At 43.3% G+C, this 13,969-nt stretch overlaps 1 long non-coding RNA gene across 1 annotated transcript; it reads right to left on the reverse strand.

Annotated features, from left to right (window-relative positions):
* Positions 1–6: 6 nt before the first annotated feature.
* On the reverse strand, positions 7–2,291 carry LOC125545847. Its single transcript, XR_007300308.1, has 3 exons — positions 2,025–2,291; positions 724–787; positions 7–635 (listed from the first exon to the last, which is right to left on the reverse strand). It is a non-coding gene; the product is annotated as an uncharacterized LOC125545847 (long non-coding RNA).
* Positions 2,292–13,969: the final 11,678 nt, after the last annotated feature.

Consider the following 13,969-nt stretch of genomic DNA (forward strand, 5'->3'; position numbering starts at 1 on the left):
TCAAGCTTCTGAACCTCTTTCCTTACAGCAATTAATTCTTTGCTCTCTAGGAATGACATCCACCTCTTGGAAACTCCACCCATGACAGGGAAATGAGTTCGAGGAACAAGGGCAAGACATATCTTTGCCAGGTCTTCTGGCAAGCCAGGGATTAAAGCACAGTATTGATCACAATCCCCTTGTGGCGTAAAGCAGAAGGAAAGTTTTGGCCTTGTTGGGGACTTGAGCTGCATTGTAGCACGCAGGAATGTCTGTGGTTGAACAAACTGTTCCCGTGTACCAACGATTGTAACCATTGCAAAATGTGGCAGCAAGCAGCTCAATGTTTGCCTCCCCTTCTTAGCCAATAGTACTGAAAACCTTTGGCTTATTTATGAACCTTAGTAGATACTATAAATAGCAATGGCTCGAATGGAACGATTCATGGAATCCGTCTCCTATGGGAATGGTAAGAGACAAGGGTTTGAATGATGCTGAAATGATGTTCTTCAACTTTGATGTCTCTGTTTTAGTTATTCTTGCTGTATCAGCCATCCGATGAGAATTTTTGGAATTGTTTTCCCTGATTGAATCAGCACTTGTCTCCTTATTGATAAAGTAGAAACCGTTTCCTCCCTTGCGCATTGCCTTAATATCTATATCCACAGAACATAAATATTAAAATATCAGCTAAATTTACAGTCAAAGTTGCTAGGAACAAACAGGCGTAAGATATATATATACCTTTGGCCATATAATCGTTTTACTATTAGCCAGCAGTAGTGTCCATCTCTGCGAGTCTAATTGCCTGCAGTCAGCATACAAAATGATTTAGCACCAAGTAGGAACTGTAGAAGCAATCCTGTGATACTGTTTGGGCAACTCCAAAGTAACACCAGTAAAACAACATAACAGAATATTCTTTACAGCAGCTTTGTTTAATATTAGTCACTAGAGAATGGAAAGGAACACAAACTGTCAAACTCCGCCTTTTAACAACAAAAGCAGTTTTTCTATGACATCCACAATGTGAGGAGTGTCTCCAATTTTAAAATTGATGTGAACATGTCAATGCTGTCATGATCTTCATATGAGCAATTGCTTAAAACACATATGCTCTGCAGGTGAAATGGACATCTAATTATAGGAGACACAAGAAATTCCTGAGGCTCGACATTACCAACAGACAGCAAATATGGAGTATGCCATCGTCGTGTACCGTAAACAATTAGCTGTTCCTAGCATGAGAGGAACTACGGATCAGTTATAACTCATAAGGTCCCGTAGCAGAAATCATGTCGAAATGATTATTGCTGGAACCAATTACTGTGTATAACAAGCTAGAAAAGCCATCTTTAGCAAGCAGCTGAAGCAAGTTATTGTGACCAACCAATTCACCTTACATACAAATAATAAAAGGATAGAGCAGAACTGATCCATGTGTCGATTGATATAATGAACTGAAACCCAATCAATCCTCTGAAAGAAGAAGGCAACCATTTAAACATAGACTGGCCAAATAAAATTTAACTTTGACACGGTAGGTACCCAAGCAAATCAAATCGTCAAGTTGGAACCAGTCTGAATCACTGAAGAACGAATCAAGTGTGAGGAAGTAATTCTCAAGAGTCAAACAACCAGAGGATACCACAGGTCGAAGCCCAGCGAACCTAAGGATTCAACTCTACTCTGAACAAGTTGACCATTAAATAAAGGATTATGGCCTCCAGGAAAACTGGAGCGGCTGACTTCAGATCTGCTTCAAATTTAGACGACATCGTAATACTAGTAATTAACCACTGAGAACATAAATGGATATGGGGATCTGAGACTCGACTACGACAGCAAACTGAAATCTTGGCCTAGGAATTAATACCGGAGCCAATCGGACAAGCAGAAATTGGGGCGAGTAGGCTGAGATTGCCCCTAGAAAATCCAATTTTTTGCAGGCTTCCCGAATCCGGGAAGAGCCCATCGATTCTGCGCCGGAGCGGGAGATGTGCAAGCAGATCAAACAGTAGATTCGAGCAAGAAGGATGTACTACCTGAAATGGAAAAAGGAGCCCAATCCGACGAGTCCCACCGAAGCTGTGGAAGGAGCAGCGGCAGCAGCTGCAGATTGGGCACACGAGGAGGAAATCGGGGGGATGATTGGGGAGGCGGTGGGTGGAACCGTGTGAGACTCAGACTAGGGCTTCGTCTAAAAAAGGTTTCTTTATAGGCGTGTGTAGATTAGATGGCATGGGGATGACGCGCTTGTGGAAGGAAGCTCACACAAGCGGGGTGAACTCGGACAGTGAAAGATGCGATTCTACTGCTGGCTGTTCATCGCTAGCTTTTGGTTCCATCGCTCTCAGCGTCAGCAATTCTGGATAAATATTCACACAGCTCAGATGGTCCGTTAAAACGTGGTGTGTACAGTAGTACTTCCTCCGTTCACAAATATTAGCTCGGTCCTAAATTACTTGTCTTAGTTTTTTTAGATACAGACACTAAAACGTGTCTAGATATATCCATATGTGGAAAAATCCAAGATAAAATGTTCAGGACCGAGGAAGTATAAGATGTTCTAATTTCTCTTTAATCGAAAATACTCCATCCGTTTCTTTTTACTTTGCATATAAGATTTGGTCAAAGTCAAACTTTGTTAACTTTGACTAAGTTTATAAAAAAATATATCAAGATTCACGATATAAAATCAATATTGTTACATGCATCATGAAATTAACTTTCACACTATATAGCTTTAGTATTGTAGATGTTGATATTTTTTTCTATAAAACTGGTCAAACTTCTTTATAAAGTTTGACTTTGACCAAATCTTATATGCAGATTAAAAAAACGAAGGAAGTATATAGACACACTTTAGTGTGTTTATTTATTCATTTTAGTCTATATATGGTTCATATTGAAATAATCAAAACATCTTATATTTGTGAATGGAGTGAGTACAACATAAGGTTGTGGAATACAATATGCAGTACAAGGTTCTCTGCAGGCCAAAGAGTGTCTCCGAATTGTACTCTCCGAATGTTTGCGGATGCTTCATGTCCGTTCTTGAACACCGATACGGGAACCGGTCATCCAACCGCATGCATAATTGTCGGCCTCATTTCAAATGGAGAAGGACAGACAAGAGCGGAATTCACGCAAAATGAACGATATTAATTGAATTTCTAAATATTTTATAACCAAAAGGACGAAATTTAATGAAGTTCAACTAAACCTGACGAAATTTAAACTAAACTACACGATGTACTGGATGGTGTCCTAGTACGCATGGCAGCCTTGGCCGGTGACACCTCTGTTGTGATCCTTCCAGCGACGTAAGGCCACGTACAACCCTGATCAATCGCCACTGGGCTCGAGGCGCAGACAGTCGACTGCCTCTACTGTATGGTGCAGGCGCTTGGACGCATCTGAAGGAAATATGCCCTAGAGGCAATAATAAAGTTATTATTTATTTCCTTATATCATGATAAATGTTTATTATTCATGCTAGAATTGTATTAACCGGAAACATTATACATGTGTGAATACATAGACAAACTTAGTGTCACTAGTATGCCTCTACTTGACTAGCTCGTTAATCAAAGATGGTTATGTTTCCTAACCATGAACAAAGTGTTGTTATTTGATTAACGAGGTCACATCATTAGTTGAATGATCTGATTGACATGACCCATTCCATTAGCTTAGCACCCGATCGTTTAGTATGTTGCTATTGCTTTCTTCATGACTTATACATGTTCCTATAACTATGAGATTATGCAACTCCCGTTTACCGGAGGAACACTTTGGGTACTACCAAACGTCACAACGTAACTGGGTGATTATAAAGGAGTACTACAGGTGTCTCCAAAGGTACATGTTGGGTTGGCGTATTTCGAGATTAGGATTTGTCACTCCGATTGTCGGAGAGGTATCTCTGGGCCCTCTCGGTAATGCACATCACATAAGCCTTGCAAGCATTACATCTAATATGTTAGTTGTGAGATGATGTATTACGGAACGAGTAAAGAGACTTGCTGGTAACGAGATTGAACTAGGTATTGGATACCGACGATCGAATCTCGGGCAAGTAACATATCGATGACAAAGGGAACAACGTATGTTGTTATGCGGTCTGATCGATAAAGATCTTCGTAGAATATGTAGGAGCCAATATGGGCATCCAGGTCCCGCTATTGGTTATTGACCAGAGACGTGTCTCGGTCATGTCTACATGGTTCTCGAACCCGTAAGGTCCGCACGCTTAAGGTTACGATGACAGTTATATTATGAGTTTATGCATTTTGATGTACCGAAGGTTGTTCGGAGTCCCGGATGTGATCACGGACATGATGAGGAGTCTCGAAATGGTCGAGACGTAAAGATTGATATATTGGAAGCCTATGTTTGGATATCGGAAGTGTTCCGGGTGAAATCAGGATTTTACCGGAGTACCGGGAGGTTACCGGAACCCCCCGGGAGCTATATGGGCCTTAGTGGGCCTTGATGGAAAAGAGAAGGGGCTGCCCTACATGGGCTGCGCGCCTCCCCCCTTCCCCTAGTCCTATTAGGACTAGGAGAGGTGCCCCCCCCCTCTCTCTTTTCCCCCTCCGTGAATCCTATTCCAACTAGGATTGGGGGGGGGGGATCCTACTCCCAGAGGGAGTAGGACTCTCCTGGCGCGCCTCCTATGGCCGGCCAGCCTTCCCCCTCTAGTCCTTTATATACTGAGGCAGAGGCACCCCAGAAACACACAAGTTGATCCACGTGATCTATTCCTTAGCCGTGTGCGGTGCCCCCAGCCACCATATTCCTCGATAATACTGTAGCGGAGTTTAGGCGAAGCCCTGCTGCTGTAGTGCATCAAGATCGTCACCACGCCGTCGTGCTGACGGAACTCTTCCCGACACTTTGCTGGATCGGAGTCCGGGGATCGTCATCGAGCTGAACGTGTGCTCGAACTCAGAGGTGCCGTAGTTTCGGTGCTTGATCGGTTGGATCGTGAAGACGTACGACTACTTCCTCTACGTCGTGTCAACGCTTCCGCAGTTGGTCTGCGTGGGTACGTAGACAACACTCTCCCCTCTCGTTGCTATGCATCACATGATCTTGCGTGTGCGTAGGAAATTTTTTGAAATTACTACGAAACCCAACAGTGGCATCCGAGCCTAGGTTATTTATGTTGATGTCATATGCACGAGTAGAACACAAGTAAGTTGTGGGCGATATAAGTCATACTGCCTACCAACATGTCATACTTTGGTTCGGCGGCATTGTTGGACGAGACGACCCGGACCAACATTACGCGTACGCTTACGCGAGACCGGTTCCCACGACGTGCTTTGCACACAGGTGGCTTGCGGGCGACTGTCTCTCCAACTTTAGTTGAACCAAGTATGGCTACGCCCGGTCCTTACGAAGGTTAAAACGGAGTCTATTTGACAAACTATCGTTGTGGTTTTGATGCGTAGGTAAGATTGGTTCTTGCTTAAGCCCGTAGCAGCCACGTAAAACTTGCAACAACAAAGTAGAGGACGTCTAACTTGTTTTTGCAGGGCATGTTGTGATGTGATACGGTCAAGGCATGATACTAAATTTTATTGTATGAGATGATCATGTTTTGTAACCGAGTTATCGGCAACTGGCAGGAGCCATATGGTTGTCGCTTTATTGTATGCAATGCAATCGCGATGTAATGCTTTACTTTATTACTAAACGGTAGTGATAGTCGTGGAAGCATAAGATTGGCGAGACGACAACGATGCTACGATGGAGATCAAGGTGTCGCGCCGGTGACGATGGTGATCATAACGGTGCTTCGGAGATGGAGATCACAAGCACAAGATGATGATGGCCATATCATATCACTTATAATGATTGCATGAGATGTTTATCCTTTTATGCATCTTATCTTGCTTTGATTGACGGTAGCATTATAAGATGATCTCTCACTAAATTATCAAGAAGTGTTATCCCTGAGTATGCACCGTTGCCAAAGTTTGTCGTGCCCAGACACCACGTGATGATCGGGTGTGATAAGCTCTACGTCCATCTACAATGGGTGCAAGCCAGTTTTGCACACGCAAAATACTCAGGTTAAACTTGACGAGCCTAGCATATGCAGATATGGCCTCGGAACACGGAGACCGAAAGGTCGAGCGTGAATCATATAGTAGATATGATCATAACGATGTTCACCATTGAAAACTACTCCATATTCACGTGATGATCGGTTATGGTTTAGTTGATTTGGATCACGTGATCACTTAGAGGATTAGAGGGATGTCTATTCTAAGTGGGAGTTCTTAAGTAATTTGATTAATTGAACTTAAATTTATCATGAACTTAGTACCTGATAGTATCTTGCATGTTTATGTGATTGGTAGATAGATGGCTCGTGCTGTTGTTCCGTTGAATTTTAATGCGTTCCTTGAGAAAGCAAAGTTGAAAGATGATGGTAGCAATTACACGGACTGGGTCCGTAACTTGAGGATTATCCTCATTGCTGCACAGAAGAATTACGTCCTGGAAGCACCGCTGTGGTGCCAGGCCTGCTGCAGGAGCAACACCAGATGTTATGAACATCTGGTAGAGCAAAGCTGATGACTACTCGATAGTTCAATGTGCCATGCTTTACGGCTTAGAACCGGGACTTCAACGACATTTTGAATGTCATGGAGCATATGAGATGTTCCAGGAGTTGAAGTTAATATTTCAAGCAAATGCCCGGATTGAGAGATATGAAGTCTCCAATAAGTTCTACAGCTGCAAGATGGAGGAGAATAGTTCTGTCAGTGAGCATATACTTAGAATGTCTGGGATAATCACTTGATTCAATTGGGAGTTAATCTTCCGGATGATTGCGTCATTGACAGAATTCTCCAATCACTGCCACCAAGCTACAAGAGCTTCGTGATGAACTATAATATGCAAGGGATGAACAAGACTATTCCCGAGCTCTTCGCAATGCTGAAAGCTGTGGAGGTAGAAATCAAAAAGGAGCATCAAGTGTTGATGGTTAACAAGACCACTAGTTTCAAGAAAAAGGGCAAAGAGAAGAAGAAAGGGAACTTCAAGAAGAACAGCAAGCAAGTTGCTGCTTAGGAGAAGAAACCCAAGTCTGGACCTAAGCCTGAAACTGAGTGCTTCTACTGCAAGCAGACTGGTCACTGGAAGCGGAACTGCCCCAAGTATTTGGCGGATAAGAAGGATGGCAAGGTGAACAAAGGTATATGTGATATACATGTTATTGATGTGTACCTTACTAGAGCTCGCAGTAGCACCTGGGTATTTGATACTGGTTCTGTTGCTAATATTTGCAACTCAAAACAGGGACTACGGAATAAGCGGGCACTGGCAAAGGACGAGGTGACGATGCGCGTGGGAAACGGTTCCAAAGTCGATGTGATCGCGGTCGGCACGCTACCTCTACATCTACCTTCGGGATTAGTATTAGACCTAAATAATTGTTATTTGGTGCCAGCGTTGAGCATGAACATTATATCTGGATCTTGTTTAATGCGAGACGGTTATTCATTTAAATCAGAGAATAATGGTTGTTCTATTTATATGAGTAATATCTTTTATGGTCATGCACCCTTGAAGAGTGGTCTATTCTTATTGAATCTCGATAGTAGTAATACACATATTCATAATGTTGATGCCAAAAGATGCAGAGTTGATAATGAAAGTGTAACTTATTTGTGGCACTGTCGTTTAGGTCATATCGGTGAAAAGCGCATGAAGAAACTCCATAATGATGGACTTTTGGAACCACTTGATTATGAATCACTTGGTACTTGCGAACCGTGCCTCATGGGAAAGATGACTAAACCACTGCTCTCCGGTACTATGGAGAGAGCAACAGATTTGTTGGAAATCATACATACCGATGTATGTGGTCCGATGAATATTGAGGCTCGTGGCGGATATCGTTATATTCTCACCTTCACAGATGATTTAAGCAGATATGGGTATATCTACTTAATGAAACATAAGTCTGAAACATTTGAAAAGTTTAAAGAATTTCAGAGTGAAGTTGAAAATCATCGTAACAAGAAAATAAAGTTTCTTCGATCTGATCGTGGAGGAGAATATTTGAGTTACGAGTTTGGTGTACATTTGAAAAACTGTGGAATAGTTTCGCAACTCACGCCACCCGGAACACCACAGCATAATGGTGTGTCCGAACGTCGTAATCGTACTTTACTAGATATGGTGCGATCTATGATGTCTCTTACTGATTTATCGCTATTGTTTTGGGGTTATGCTTTAGAGACGGCCGCATTCACGTTAAATAGGGCACCATCAAAATCCGTTGAGACGACGCCTTATGAACTGTGGTTTGGCAAGAAACCAAAGTTGTCATTTCTTAAAGTTTGGGGCTGCGATGCTTATGTGAAAAAGCTTCAACCTGATAAGCTCGAACCCAAATCGAAGAAATGTGTCTTCATAGGATACCCAAAGGAGACTGTTGGGTACACCTTCTATCACAGATCTGAAGGCAAGACATTCGTTGCTAAGAATGGATCCTTTCTAGAGAAGGAGTTTCTCTCGAAAGAAGTGAGTGGGAGGAAAGTAGAACTTCACGAGGTAACTGTACTTGCTCCCTTACTGGAAAGTAGTACATCACAGAAAACTGTTTCAGTGACACCTACACCAGTTAGTGAGGAAGCTAATGATAATGATCATGAAACTTCAGATCAAGATACTACTGAACCTCGTAGATCAACCAGAGTAAGATCCGCACCAGAGTGGTACGGTAATCCTGTTCTGGAAGTCATGCTACTAGATCATGATGAACCTACGAACTATGAAGAAGCGATGGTGAGCCCAGATTCCGCAAAGTGGCTTGAAGCCATCAAATCTGAGATGGGATCCATGTATGAGAACAAAGTATGGACTTTGGTTGACTTGCCCGATGATCGGCAAGCAATTGAGAATAAATGGATCTTCAAGAAGAAGACTGATGCTGATGGTAATGTTACTGTCTACAAAGCTCGACTTGTCGCGAAAGGTTTTCGACAAGTTCAAGGGGTTGACTACGATGAGACTTTCTCACCAGTAGCGATGCTTAAGTCTGTCCGAATCATGTTAGCGATTGCCGCATTTTATGATTATGAAATTTGGCAGATGGATGTCAAAACTGCATTCCTGAATGGATTTCTGGAAGAAGAGTTGTATATGATGCAACCGGAAGGTTTTGTCGATCCAAAAGGAGCTAACAAAGTGTGCAAGCTCCAGCGATCCATTTATGGACTGGTGCAAGCCTCTCGGAGTTGGAATAAACGCTTTGATAGTGTGATCAAAGCATTTGGTTTTATACAGACTTTCGGAGAAGCCTGTATTTACAAGAAAGTGAGTGGGAGCTCTGTAGCATTTCTGATATTATATGTGGATGACATATTACTAATTGAAAATGATATAGAATTTCTGGATAGCATAAAGGGATACTTGAATAAGAGTTTTTCAATGAAAGACCTCGGTGAAGCTGCTTACATATTAGGCATTAAGATCTATAGAGATAGATCAAGACGCTTAATTGGACTTTCACAAAGCACATACCTTGACAAAGTTTTGAAGAAGTTCAAAATGGATCAAGCAAAGAAAGGGTTCTTGCCTGTGTTACAAGGTATGAAGTTGAGTAAGACTCAATGCCCGACCACTGCAGAAGATAGAGAGAAAATGAAAGATGTTCCCTATGCTTCAGCCATAGGCTCTATCATGTATGCAATGCTGTGTACCAGACCTGATGTGTGCCTTGCTATAAGTTTAGCAGGGAGGTACCAAAGTAATCCAGGAGTGGATCACTGGACAACGGTCAAGAACATCCTGAAATACCTGAAAAGGACTAAGGATATGTTTCTCGTATATGGAGGTGACAAAGAGCTCACCGTAAAAGGTTACGTTGATGCAAGCTTTGACACTGATCCGAACGATTCTAAATCGCAAACCGGATACGTGTTTACATTAAACGGTGGAGCTGTCAGTTGGAGCAGTTCTAAACAAAGCGTCGTAGCGGGATCTACATGTGAAGCGGAGTACATAGCTGCTTCGGAAGCAGCGAACGAAGGAGTCTGGATGAAGGAGTTCATATCCGATCTAGGTGTCATACCTAGTGCATCGGGTCCAATGAAAATCTTTTGTGACAATACTGGTGCAATTGCCTTGGCAAAGGAATCTAGATTTCACAAAAGGACCAAGCACATCAAGAGCCGCTTCAACTCCATCCGGGATCTAGTCCAGGTGGGAGACATAGAGATTTGCAAGATACATACGGATCTGAATGTTGCAGACCCGTTGACTAAGCCTCTTCCACGAGCAAAACATGATCAGCACCAAGGCTCCATGGGTGTTAGAACCATTACAGTGTAATCTAGATCATTGACTCTAGTGCAAGTGGGAGACTGAAGGAAATATGCCCTAGAGGCAATAATAAAGTTATTATTTATTTCCTTATATCATGATAAATGTTTATTATTCATGCTAGAATTGTATTAACCGGAAACATTATACATGTGTGAATACATAGACAAACTTAGTGTCACTAGTATGCCTCTACTTGACTAGCTCGTTAATCAAAGATGGTTATGTTTCCTAACCATGAACAAAGTGTTGTTATTTGATTAACGAGGTCACATCATTAGTTGAATGATCTGATTGACATGACCCATTCCATTAGCTTAGCACCCGATCGTTTAGTATGTTGCTATTGATTTCTTCATGACTTATACATGTTCCTATAACTATGAGATTATGCAACTCCCGTTTACCGGAGGAACACTTTGGGTACTACCAAACGTCACAACGTAACTGGGTGATTATAAAGGAGTACTACAGGTGTCTCCAAAGGTACATGATGGGTTGGCGTATTTCGAGATTAGGATTTGTTACTCCGATTGTCGGAGAGGTATCTCTGGGCCCTCTCGGTAATGCACATCACATAAGCCTTGCAAGCATTACAACTAATATGTTAGTTGTGAGATGATGTATTACGGAACGAGTAAAGAGACTTGTCGGTAACGAGATTGAACTAGGTATTGGATACCGACGATCGAATCTCGGGCAAGTAACATACCGATGACAAAGGGAACAACGTATGTTGTTATGCGGTCTGATCGATAAAGATCTTCGTAGAATATGTAGGAGCCAATATGGGCATCCAGGTCCCGCTATTGGTTATTGACCAGAGACGTGTCTCGGTCATGTCTACATTGTTCTCGAACCTGTAGGGTCCGCACGCTTAAGGTTACGATGACAGTTATATTATGAGTTTATGCATTTTGATGTACCGAAGGTTGTTCGGAGTCCCGGATGTGATCTCGGACATGACGAGGAGTCTCGAAATGGTCGAGATGTAAAGATTGATATATTGGAAGCCTATGTTTGGATATCGGAAGTGTTCCGGGTGAAATCGGGATTTTACCGGAGTACCGGGAGGTTACCGGAACCCCCCGGGAGCTATATGGGCCTTAGTGGGCCTTGGTGGAAAAGAGAAGGGGCTGCCCTACATGGGCTGCGCGCCTCCCCCCTTCCCCTAGTCCTATTAGGACTAGGAGAGGTGGCCGACCCCCCTCTCTCTTTTCCCCCTCCGCGAATCCTATTCCAACTAGGATTGGGGGGGAATCCTACTCCCAGAGGGAGTAGGACTCTCCTGGCGCGCCTCCTATGGCCGGCCAGCCTCCCCCCCTCTAGTCCTTTATATACTGAGGCAGAGGCACCCCAGAAACACACAAGTTGATCCACGTGATCTATTCCTTAGCCGTGTGCGGTGCCCCCAGCCACCATATTCCTCGATAATACTGTAGCGGAGTTTAGGCGAAGCCCTGCTGCTGTAGTGCATCAAGATCGTCACCACGCCGTCGTGCTGACAGAACTCTTCCCGACACTTTGCTGGATCGGAGTCCGGGGATCGTCATCGAGCTGAACGTGTGCTCGAACTCGGAGGTGCCGTAGTTTCGGTGCTTGATCGGTTGGATCGTGAAGACGTACGACTACTTCCTCTACGTCGTGTCAACGCTTCCGCAGTCGGTCTGCGTGGGTACGTAGACAACACTCTCCCCTCTCGTTGCTATGCATCACATGATCTTGCGTGTGCGTAGGAAATTTTTTGAAATTACTACGAAACCCAACAGCATCATCCTGGCGGCAATGGTCGCCCGCGAACGTTGCCCCGGCATACCGCCCCCCGTCCATGGCGAGGGCACGGACGGCACGCTGAGACTCGACCATCCCTATATATTTTGAAGAGTTGGTTGTTGACCGACGACGACATTGGGCGAACGTCTGCGCGGCGGTCCGAAATGGGTCCTCGGCCCATGCCAACATGAGGCCGGGGTCAGCAAGACGTCTGAATTCGTGAATGCGGCTTGATGTGCTGGTCCTAGCTCATGACTTGTGGTTACTGTCTCTTTATTCTCCATTTGATATACCATATTGCTTTGTTTAAGTTTTTACTTATTGTTGTTATCTGCTACCTCTTGAGCACTTGTGTTGGTTTTTCTTTGAAAAGAAAAGGGTGATGCAGCAAAGTAGCATAAGTATTTCCCTCAGTTTTTGAGAACCAAGGTATCAATCCAGTAGGAGGTCACGCACGAGTCCCTCGCACCTACACAAACAAATAAGTCCTCGCAACCAACGCGATAAGGGGCTGTCAATCCTTACACGGTCACTTACGAGAGTGAGATTTGATAGATATAATAAGATAATATTTTTGGTATTTTTATGATAAAGAGAAATAAAAGATGCAAAGTAAAATAAATGGCAAAGGAAATAACTAAGTATTGAAAGATTAATATGACGGAAGATTGACCCGGGGGCCATAGGTTTCACTAGTGGCTTCTCTCAAGAGCATAAGTATTCACGGTGGGTAAACAAATTATTGTTGAGCAATTGACAGAATTGAGCATAGTTATAAGAATATCTAGGTATGATCATGTATATAGGCATCACATCCGAGACAAGTAGACCGACTCCTGCCTACATCTACTACTATTACTCCACACATCGACTGCTATCCAGCATGCATTTAGAGTATTAAGTTCAAGAGAACAGAGTAATGCTTTAAGCAAGATGACATGATGTAGAGGGATAAACTCATGCAATATGATATAAACCCCATCTTGCTATCCTCGATGGCAACAATACAATACGTGCCTTGCTGCCCCTACTGTCACTGGGAAAGGACACCGCAAGATTGAACCCAAAGCTAAGCACTTCTCCCATTGTAAGAAAGATCAATCTAGTAGATCAAACCAAACTGATAATTCGAGGAGACTTGCAAAGATAACCAATTATACATAAAAGAATTCAGAGAAGATTCCAATATTGTTCATAGATAAACTTGATCATAAATCCACAATTCATCGGTCTCAACAAACACACCGCAAAAGAAGATTACATCGAATAGATCTCCACAAGAGAGGGGGAGAACTTTGTATTGAGATCCAAAAAAAGAGAAGAAGCCATCTAGCTAATAACTATGGACCCGTAGGTCTGAAGTAAACTACTCACACTTTATCGGAGAGGCTATGGTGTTGATGTAGAAGCCCTCCATGATCGATGCCCCCTCCGGCGGAGTTTCGAAAAAGGCCCCAAGATGGGATCTCGTGGACACAGAAAATTACAGCGGTGGAATTAGGGTTTTGGCTTCGTATCTGGTAGTTTGGGGGTACGTAGGTATATATAGAAGAAACGAGTACGCCGGTGGAGCAACAGGGGGCCCACGAGGGTGGAGGGCGCGCCCAGGGGGGTAGGCGCGCCCCCTACCTCGTGGCCTCCTGGTTGATGTCTTGACGTAGGGTCCAAGTCCTCTGGATCACGTTTGTTCCAAAAATCACGTTCCCGAAGGTTTCATTCCGTTTGGACTCCGTTTGATATTCTTTTTCTGCGAAACCCTAATATAGGCCAAAAAACAGGAATTCTGGGCTGGGCCTCCGGTTAATAGGTTAGTCCCAAAAATAATATAAAAGTGTATAATAAAGCCCAATAATGTCCAAAA

The sequence above is a fragment of the Triticum urartu genome, chromosome 3, assembly GCF_003073215.2.
Source record: "Triticum urartu cultivar G1812 chromosome 3, Tu2.1, whole genome shotgun sequence".
NCBI lineage: Eukaryota > Viridiplantae > Streptophyta > Magnoliopsida > Poales > Poaceae > Triticum > Triticum urartu.